General features: G+C 36.0%; 1 protein-coding gene across 9 annotated transcripts in view; it reads left to right on the plus strand.

Moving 5' to 3' along the window:
* The first annotated feature begins 4,136 nt into the window (after positions 1–4,136).
* The window catches only part of senp6a (SUMO specific peptidase 6a), a 45,559-nt gene continuing 40,804 nt past the window's right edge, over positions 4,137–8,891 (plus strand). For 4 of the 9 annotated variants that reach the window (XM_041249498.1, XM_041249503.1, XM_041249504.1 and 1 more), the window contains exon 1: positions 4,138–4,883. The gene's annotated coding sequence lies outside the window, so the exon portion shown is untranslated. Of the gene's footprint in view, positions 4,884–8,891 lie in introns of all 9 variants that reach the window. The other 5 variants (XM_041249495.1, XM_041249497.1, XM_041249496.1 and 2 more) reach the window with 2 other exon arrangements.

Raw genomic sequence — 8,891 nt, forward strand, 5'->3', positions numbered from 1 at the left:
ACGCCTAGCCAACAAATGCCGTCCGTCTCTATGCTTCTGACCTTGTTCCTTCCATTATGCACACTCTCAACCTGTCCCTGGTTTCAGGCCTGGTTCCTGCTGCCCTCTAGACTGCCCGAGTAATACCAGTGCTCAAAATACCCTCCCTTGACCCGACTGTCTTATCTAACTTCCGTCCTATATCCAATCTTCCTTTTCTCTCCAAAACTCTTGAACAGGCTGTAGCCAGCCAGCTGATGAAACATCTCACAGATGAAAATCTGATTGAATCTCTGCAGTTTGGCTTCCGGCTGCATCACAGTACCAAAACTGCTCTGCTCTGGATTGTAAATTATCTCTGGCTTAATGCTGCTGCTGCTGCTGCTCCCTCTGTCCTCATCCTCCTCGACCTCACTGCTGCTTTTGATACCATAGATCATAGCATTCTTCTTGACCGCCTTCAGAAGTATGCTGGAATCCCTGGAACCTGTCTCTCCTGGCTGTCCTCTTACCTATCTGGACGCATGCAGTCAGTTTTCTATGATGGAAGCAGTGCTGAGGTGTCCCTCAAGGGTCTGTTCTTGGGCCTCTTCTCTTATAAAACGATTGCAGCCGGTTCAAAATGCCACTGCTAGGATCTTTACCAGATGTAAAAAACATGATCACATTACCCCCTGTCTTGCCCAGCTGCACTGGCTGCCTGTAAAGTCCTAGCCCTGTCTTTAATGTTTTTAATGTAATATGCCTGTATTTAATGTATTTGCATTGTTTTTTACTGTTTGTATTTAATATACTATGCCTTGTATTTAACTGTATTTCATGTATTATGCATTGTTCCCCATTATGTTATAAAGCACTTTGTGATGATGGTCTACTATGAAAGACGCTACATAAAATGATAATTGATTGAAAATGTGTTTCAATGCAAACCACTAGCCCAAAATAACTGTTGTTATTAGGATTGCTCGACTGGGTTTCAGACAAGGCACAGGTAGCCAACCTAATAACACCTCCAGTTCTAACAGCAGAAGGTGGCATTTTACATTACAGCAATCATCTCCTGTTTTTTATTTTATTTAAGCATTGAGATACATTGACATGTACAGTATAAGGATTACACTTAAGACAATTAGCCAATTCCTCTCTTAAATATTACTCTTTCTAGATGCACTGTACTGCATGATCAGTTCATTGTATTGTACCTTTTCACAATGCTTGTTAAACCTGGGGTATAATGGCTCTCCAGAGCTGTAGTTGGCCAACACTGAACTAGGTATTGATTTGATTACCTGCCTCCACAGTGTTTTACAGTGACAGGAACTAAACACTTATTTTCAAGGATAATACTGGGATTAGAACATATACAAATAGGTTCTAAAATATTGCAGTGGCTTATCACAATAGGGCATATTGTAGGCTGATCAAATCACCCCCTAGGGCTCACCTGGTCATTTTCAAGTCATGAATGCTTTCTGACCATGTTCATATCCCTCAACATAAGCTGTACAATTCTGATTTAACACAATTAGTTTTGTTTTACATGAGCTCTTTTTTATTTTTGGAATCTGAAAGGTCCAGCATTGCTCCTGAAACAAGTGTAGAAAACTGTATAATATGTACTATTGTTCTCATGGCAAAATTACATAAAAACCACAATCAGATCATTTTATATTAGGGTTCAAAGGCTTATGACACATGGGGATTTTCAGAATTACCTACACAGCTCAATTTAAGTGTTGAAATGTAATATTGATTAATTTGACCTTGGTTACCGGATTAAAAATGAAAGGAAGCTTTCTGAAAGTGAGCACGGCATCCTAGAAATGTTTCAATACATATATATCTGTATGTCTATTATATACGAGTATTAAAATGTTTTCAATTGTTTAACCTCTGAGCTACATATCGTTCTCCGATTTATTTTTAGATTTTAAACTTGCTGATCAGTTGGGCTTAGCCTGTCAGTACGATCTGAACTCCTTTATCTGGTCATTTATTTGAGTTACACTGCCACCAACAGGTAAACTGGGAGCTTGTGCAACACTCACAATCAGTGTGCCTGTCAACATGCAGATATGGACAGGTCTCTGCAAAAGGCCAATAGGTAAACTTCAGTTTGTTTATTTTTTTTTATTGTAGGATATCATTTTCTTGCAGACATTTCAGTTTCCGTATTTGTTTACGGTATATGATTTTTAAAACATTATCAGTCCCTTTAAGCATATCCATACAAGTACGATGTTAATCTACTGCAGGGCCAATAAGAAACTTTAACACTTCAAACTTTTTAGTACTCCTGTTTATTTTATGATTGAGTGCTTACAGTAATCAATGTGAATTTATGATGCAAATGATTCGGTACTGTAATCTAAAATACCAATTTGTTTTGTTCTATCATTATAGACCCTGTGTATATTAGATGTACCACAGTGTAGCCCAAGTGTACCCCCGTAACACCCCCAAGTGAATGTTAGAAAAACATCAGTAACAAATACCACAGTCCACTGTATTCAAATCCACAATGTCCAAAGCATTTGATTAAAAAAACATTCCAATACATCTTGCAGAAAACATTTTTCAATTCTTATGGAATGCAATGCCAATATACTAGTTACAAACATACAGACTAGCTATATAAAGTACAGTATTTGGATAAGAAATGATTGTAAAGCAAAATAATTAAGAAATACTAAAAATGTAACCATAGACGGGAAAATCTTCAGCAGATGGAGATCAGAATGAATGCAAGTGAAAAGTTGAGCAGAGACACAACCAAGCAAAACTGTAACTCGAACTCTTAATTCAGGCTCATGAATTAAATGACACAGCATTAACCAAAGCTATATCTCATCCCAACTTCATTCTGACAATATAATTTAAACCAAGAAAGTAAATTGCAGATTGTAGGTATACATAGGTAAGTAATGAGTATATTGAATCAGAAATCTGCTGCCAGAATGTACAGTGGGTAATAAAAAGTTTCTTACCACAGTCACAGCTAGTTTCCCAAACATTTATTTGCATATTATGCATCCATACAGTAAAGGATCAAAAGGTAATGGTATAAAACTTTCAATTATTATCTGCATTACAACCAACCTAAGATATACATGTCACTGGTGTTATCATTCAAAGAGTAATATGCTAAATGTCTTCCTAGCTTCAAGTGCCTCACAAGTGTAACATTTATCAGATAAATACATTAAAGCAAGGGGATATTCAGCTTGTAGTGAGGACAGCACTGCCAAACGGTCTACAAAGCTCCTCAAGACTATAATGAATACTATACATGATAGGAGACCAGACATACCAAGTCAGTGGGAGGAAATATCTACATTGAAGAAATGCTTGCATTCAATTATATTTCAGCAATCTCTGCATTGCCCCTTAGATTAAGCAACATGTCTATGCACACATGTGTCTGTTGGATTCAGTTATTCCAAAAAGCAATGCAACAGAAGAGTGTTCTTTGGTCTCTTTAGATCCACTAGGACCATCCAGTGCCACACAGTATAAGACATGTGACAATATAATATAAGACATTATTTACTTTGTGTTTAGCAATATAATTGAGTGGATTGGAAACCAAAAAAACTGTCTCTCTTGTCATTTCTTTTAAGATTTATGGTTGGTTTTACAGACCGTAACTAGCAGAAATCTTGTTAAATTGGGTAATGTAGTCCAGGTTTAGTGCTGATCAGGTCCAGTGAAACCTGTCCTTACTTTTCTCCTGTTCTAAATCTCTTGTTTGTTGACATATTACTGTGTGCTCTATTGACAATTTGTATTCTGTTTTTATTTTATTTTTTATATTAAAGAAGCTAACAACAGTTTAGAGCAGTTTGATAAAATTAATATGAATTCAGTCCTTAAAACCATTACAGCTCTATAAATCCTTCTCTCGGATGTCGCCACCTGGTGTCACGATTTTGACAAGTCGTGACTCTTCGGGGGCGGTTTTATTGACCTGCTGGCAGCGTGAGCAAAGTGTAACCAGGTTAAAAAAGATACTGTAGACAGAGTAATACAGAATACCGTCTAGTACTGTGTTTACTGTAATTACAAAAGTACTTTAAAAATAAAAAAAGTTTTCAGATAGTAATAAACTGTAATCACATTGATTCTGAATGTCATAGCCTATTTTATTGAACATGGTTTAAATGCCCCAGTCCCATTTTTTGATGGTTTTTTTTTAACAGTTTACATTGGTTCCTTACCTGTGACACCGATATACTTTTTCTTGCTGAGCTGCACTAAATTCAGCAGCGATTACTATGAAAGAACGCTGTTAAACTGAATAAAGTTTTAACTAGACCAATACTCAGTTTACAAGGAGGCCTATGCTACGCAACAAACTGCATCCGGGGGCTTGATTTAAAAATGTAATCCAGAGGAAGACAGGCTGTTCTGGGATTGGGAGACGCCCGTTGCATAACCAGTGGTTTAGTGAGAGAGTTACAGTTTAGCAGCGTAGACGATACGGTCCTGGAGTTAGATTAGCTTCTCCACTTCCAAATTATAAACCGAACACACCTGATTTTTTGAAAAAAAGCAGCTGATGTCATGAGAGGTAGACTGTCCTAAACCTAACCAAACACAAGTCATGACTGAAGAAATCAACAGTTGTATAGAAAGCAGTACTTGGGAGACTGTCGCTGCCACTGTCAATCGTCTTTTCATGTGCCTACTATTCTAATATGTCAATATAGTGACAAAATACCAGCCAACAAGCCCGGGTCGCGCTGGTGTCGGACAGATAGATTAAAAAAAAACAAAAAAAAAAAAACATCAAAAAGCCAGTTTCGCCGACGAGAGCACCGAGACGGGATTTGGTGCTCAGAATCACTGCACAGACACAACAAAATGGACTGATATAGCGCACAAACAAAGCCTCTTTTTACAAGGTAGGCCTGTACCGGTTTATTTACTGTGTTTCGAAATTAAACACATATAGACTGAGCGTAAAATATTTGTGCACAATATAGTTCTGGATTCGTTTGAGGCTGTTTGGAAGAGTTTCTTCAGCAGTGAGGAAAGAACAGGCCTCGTGTGGTAGTGGGCGCATTTCCCTTTATGCTTAAACAAATATGAAATGTTATGGTTATGATAAACTGGGAGTTTAGTTAAATGTTAACTGCGAATTTTTTTGTTTGAGCAGTGTAAAACGCTTAGAGTGATTATAACTGTCAATACAACGTTTAATTTTAGATCCAAATAGTTTAAAATGTAAATTAATCTAAGCAGTAATAAATACAATTCTGTAACACTTGACATGTATGTTTGGTATGTGTTATTAAAAGCGCATTACATTACAATAAACAAATGCGAGTGTTGAAGGCAGTTACAATTGGTCTATTTGTGAGGGAGGATTTTAAAATGTTTTAAGAATTCTGTAGATTGTCGTATTCATGCACGGTCTGCTGTACTAGTATACAAAACAATATGAAGCATGTGTCTCTTGGCGAATTAAGTTACTAAGAAAATAACCGCGTTTGTTTAAACTATGGATATACAGTTAGCGTATCATATATATAGTAGCCAATGTAAACATTTCTAAAAGATACTTCGTTTCTGGAATAAATCTGCCTGTGATTGTTGCGGTTTATGATCAGTATTGCTACGTAATTGCTACAACTGAGGTGAATTATATCGCCAATTCGATTAAGCCTCTGATGCACTTTACGTTTGTAAATCACTTGTAATACATTAATTATGTTTGTACACAATGTCTATGTGTTACAGATTTCAAATTATAATATATATATATATATATATTATATATATATATATATATATATATATATATATACATACACACACACACACACACACACACACACAAACAAATTATATAAGCACTTAAGCAATTTCTGGTATGTGTTGAGGTGAAAAGTAGTGGTAACTTTACATATATTAATTGACTGAAAACCATTACACAGTAATTCAACTGCATGATAAAGTCAATAGCCAGAAAAGAGCTACTTTACTGTATTTTCAATACTGTTGAGAGAACGTTTTGGCAACACAGCAGATTATGGTCAAGCCAAAGGAGTATTTTTTTTTTAAATAAAAAATTAAATATTCAGAATTACAGTACTAAGGACATTTGCATAAAGCATTTTCAGTTTTCTGTGGTTACAGTAGAGTCGTTATTTTCATTTGAAGCTGAGTATCTGAGGCATAGTTTTATAGCCACACATTCTTTTGAGAACCAAATGAAGCTTCTCAAGATATTCAGGTCGACCTCTCCACAGAAATTAGATGCTGACAATCAGGTGAAGGCCATTGCTGTTGATTGGGCTGCATTTAAAAATATGTCAATCTAAAAATAATTCCAATAAATCTGGTAAATAACCAGTAGCATGTCCTGTGTGATATGTAAAACTCATGGAATGCACGTAGCGCGGTAGTGTTTCTACACTGCACTGCATGAATAGGGTTTGCATTTAAAAGCAGTTGCAGATGTTTTTACCGAATGTTTACATCATCTCGCTACCCAACAGAAAAACAGAATCTTCATTTCACTAACTACATACATTGTAGCTTAAAATCATACCAAACAAAGTAGTGTTACTTTTGTAGAATTTAACCAAAAGTGACTCACCTAAATATCACTTATGTAAAGCCTGGATTGAGTTCATTGTCACCATTTCCTGCTTGTTCAGTGAGAGGTTTGATTTAAAATAGTACACAAATGAGCTCTGCTTGCACTAATTATGGTAAGCAGTGAATAAGTACATCAGCGTTTCTATGGTAATTTAATATACAGGCAGAGCATAAGCAGTATAATCAACATAACTGTATTCCTCTTAATTAGAGAAAATGGGAATAGCAGTGAGGTTCTTGTTGATATAAATTGCTTGACAGTTTCCCCAGCAATACAAAAACCCAGTGTTGTTTACAGCCGCATGTACGCCTTTGCTCAAAGGGTAATTCAGATTGAAAATAAAATTTAAAAAACAGCCAATTGACAGTTTGTAGTAGGCACCAGGGTCCATGGCAACGTCATCATGGGTCCTTTTCCAAGCAACCAACCATTGCCATGTGTGGATTAAGAAAAGTAATTCCTGTCCTTTATCCAAGAAAAGACTAACTAAAAGCAAGCCTGGTAATGTTTCAAATTTTGTAGCTAATAATGTATTTGTATGCAGGTGACAAAACATGTCTCTTTGGTTATCCTCTTGGCTGATGGCACAGGCTTGTTTGAGTTTATTTCGAGTACTCACAGAACCTTCTCACTTACAGGTTTCGCTTGTTCTTGATATACATGGACATACTCTAAAAATGTAGACCTATTTTTGTTCTTATTTGACAGGGCTTATAAACACTGGGCATTTTAAATACTACTGTGCGTTTGTGTGACCCAAAATAAACCGTAGAAAGCAATTTGGGTGGGGTGTCAAGCAATTTATCTATAAGACAAGATAACTCTAGATAATACGTACTGTGGTAAAAGTTTCAATTATTTTAATTATCTTACTGATTACTGATTTTTACCTTCATGTTATTTAGTATAAGCCAATCAGTCTGGGAGCATGCAGGCTGTAGTTCACAAACACACATGGCTACTGTATTTTGTGATCCATTTGGAGTAGGCATAGGCAGATTACTAATTTGTCAGTAAGTTTCCCTATAAGGGATGCTGGTATGAGTTTGGAAATTGACAACTGCTGCCACTACTGTAACTGCTACTGTAATATCTCATAAACTATTTCAGATGCCAACTTGATATTTGAACTGCTAAGGAAACTCCCCATTCCACATGCATTAACATTGTGGCTATAGTTGGTAGACAGCTGTATATGAAAGTTCTCTCTTACAGCTCGTAACCAGAAGAAATGAACCATTACAGTGCTGCCACATTGTTTTAACCTTTGGACATATCAATGATATTTTTCACATACAGTTATAGTTACAAAACATTCCATCTAACATTCCTCATGCCTTTTGTCCCATGGGATGTTTGATATTCATAACACATACATTAGCATACAGCTATGCATGGAAAACAATGCACTGTGTTGCAAAGAAAGGGTTGGATAGTGCAAAGTAATTACAAAATGAGTCTATTATCCTTCAGGGGGGTTAGTAGTCTTGAGATTTTATTGCACCCAAACTAAGAATGTAATTGTTGTATTGGTCTTGAATGTGAGTATGTTTTCACAAAATTCAAATTGGGTTGGTTTGTAAATTCACTTTAGTAAGTGGTGAATTAATTTGAAACTTTAGGACCAATAAAAAATCAACAGGCCTAGACTACTACTATTGAACATATTAAATAAAAATAAAAACAAAAAAATAAAAACTTTAGAACCCATGTGCAGGTCATTGTGGATCCTTCACTTAAAGCCTGTACAATACTATGTGTTGAAAAATACATTTCTGGATTGGCAGCGCAGTATGGCTTCTCAACACTGCAGCTGGATAATGCTTGTGAAAAGCTACAGCAGAGAATCATCAATGTGCCCTTCCAAACTGATCACCTTAGATTGTCTTAGCTCTACAATGCCCAAGCATTTTTAAAAACTACCTTACTTGTGTAACTAGATTCCGTTTCTTGTACGAAACACAATAAATAGTTTTCCTGTCCTGCATCACATAATGTAATGCATATGAAAATGTCTGTCTTGTGAGGCTGAATTAAAAAATATATATAATATAGAGGGATGGCTAAGCATTGTTTCATATGGTATGCAGAAACAGGCACCTTACAGGATAACTGCACTCTTGTGAAGAGGAATAGGCCTATATTTGATGGAACAATGCTCTCTTTTTTTTTTTTTAACCACAATTGAGAAATTCCACTGTTTTGTATCCTAAACAATGCAATTTACAACGGTATGCTTACATATCACTGTCACTGTATAAATAATTATAACTTACAAATGGTAGAGTATTCTAAACAAGTATTG

This window comes from Polyodon spathula, chromosome 5, assembly GCF_017654505.1.
Source record: "Polyodon spathula isolate WHYD16114869_AA chromosome 5, ASM1765450v1, whole genome shotgun sequence".
Classification (NCBI taxonomy): Eukaryota; Metazoa; Chordata; class Actinopteri; order Acipenseriformes; family Polyodontidae; genus Polyodon; species Polyodon spathula.